This window comes from Rutidosis leptorrhynchoides, chromosome 3, assembly GCF_046630445.1.
Source record: "Rutidosis leptorrhynchoides isolate AG116_Rl617_1_P2 chromosome 3, CSIRO_AGI_Rlap_v1, whole genome shotgun sequence".
Lineage (NCBI taxonomy): Eukaryota > Viridiplantae > Streptophyta > Magnoliopsida > Asterales > Asteraceae > Rutidosis > Rutidosis leptorrhynchoides.
Window position 1 is genome coordinate 146,907,782 of NC_092335.1, and position 2,382 is coordinate 146,910,163.

A 2,382-nucleotide genomic window follows, 5' to 3' on the forward strand; every position below is an offset into this window, starting at 1 on the left:
ACACTTCTGCATTAACAGATTTTGATGATTTGTTTCGAAAATGACCTTTTTATTCTTCACTCTTACGAACAGGGTATGTGCATATATATATTTGTTTTTTTTTTCAAATGGCAGTAATAAAGTATATATGATGAAATCGAATGATCTAAGCATCTGTACTAATCGTTCTAGAGTAGTTGATAGTAATCGAAAATTAATCACATGTATACAGAAGAATGAAAAGTTAAAGTGCTGATAGGAACTGATAACAACTACATTAATATTATTTGTCTTTTTATTTTATATGATTAATACTAATAATTAATAAATGTATTATTAATAATACTATTAATTAATTTTGTTAATAATATCAAATATACCAATATTAATGATAAAAATAAAAATAATAATAATAATAATAATAATAATAATAATAATAATAATAAATAACAATAATAATATTAATGAAAATGGTAATAAAAGATATTATTATTGATAATAAATATAATAATCCTTATTATATTATTAATAAAGATAATAATAATATTACTAGTAAAAATATTAATACAATATATATATATATATATATATATATATATATATATATATATATATATATATATATATATAACAAATTTCATATCTATATGCTATATATAATAATATTATTGATACTGATATTACTATAAATATCGAAAGTAATAATGATATAGTAATTATATTTTTTTTTATTTTCCAGTAAGTTTAATATGTTGCTATCACATCTTATTAGTTATGTAATATTTAATAATTATATTATATCCTATGATAACATTTATTGGATATTAAATATTTATATAATTTATATATATATATATATATATATATATATATATATATATATATATATATATATATATATATTATTAATTGAAATCATATATATATATATATATATATATATATATATATATATATATATATATATATATATATATATACATATAGTTTTATAATAATAACATGTATATGTTTGCATATATTCTTTTCAATTTTACTTAATTATTCTGTTTATTATTTTACATTTTTAATTCTAATTACTTAGAGTGTATCTTATTTATTCAAAATATTATATATTCTTATATTTATATTTATATAAATATATTTACATTTTTATTTACAGATAATTGTTCGTGAATCGTCGAGAGTAGTCAATGGTTAAATGATTATATTAAAACAGTTCAAAAATTTTGAGACTCGTCATTATAGACTTTGCTTATCGTGTCGGAAACATATAAAGACTAAGTTTAAATTTGGTTGGAAATTCCCGGGTCGTCACAATGTGTGCATGTTCTTTACCAGATTTCTGTTTATTTTTTTTCTTAAGACCGAAACCCTACTTGGGTTCCACCTCCATTTATTATTTTTTCCTATTTCTGCTATCGACAACGAACCCAAAATAAATCTATTAACGGGTGAATTATTGAGTGATATGATGATGTTATGATACAGCGAGTATGGTAATAAGGATGATGTTATACGATGTATGGTGATGATGGTGAATGATGATGTAGATAATCGAGATGATAAGGATCGTGTGATGATGATGTAATGATGAAGAAACCGAAACCCTTTTTAATTCTTGTTTACTTCCAGCAATTTCCTAAAAATAACTGGATCATAACCTATTACTGAATTGGGCCGAGACGATTTATTCTATTAGGCCGAAATAAGTTTGGGCCGTGACCCAACTAATGTTGTTCTTTGGACTGATATGGTTATAGGTTATAGCAAGAACGATGAGTTAAGTAAAAATTTAATCAAGAAATAAACAGATAAGAAGGGAATAGAGGAGTGGTGTTAAGTGTTGGTGTTATTGGAGTGGTCACAGGTTCGAACCCGGTTCATGCCATTTTCTTTTTAAAACAAGATTTTGAGGTAGTTATTATACTTTTAATTATTATTACTTCCTTATTTTCATTATTATTATTATTATTATTATTATTATTATTATTATTATTATTATTATTATTATTATTATTATTATTATTATTATTATTATTATTATTATTATTGTTGTTGTTGTTGTTATTGTTGTTGTTATTGTTATTGTTATTGTTATTGTTATTGTTATTGTTATTGTTATTGTTATTGTTATTATTATTAGTATTAAGTATTATAACTATTATTATTATTATTTATACAAGTATTAAGTATCATTTATTATTATTATTATTATTATTATTATTATTATTATTATTATTATTATTATTATTATTATTATTATTATTATTATTATTATTATTATGATTAGGGTTACAATTACTAATATTATTATTATTATTTATATTATTATTAATGTTATTATTAAGTATTAAGTATTATTATGAATATTATCATTATTAGTATTAAAATGATTATCAT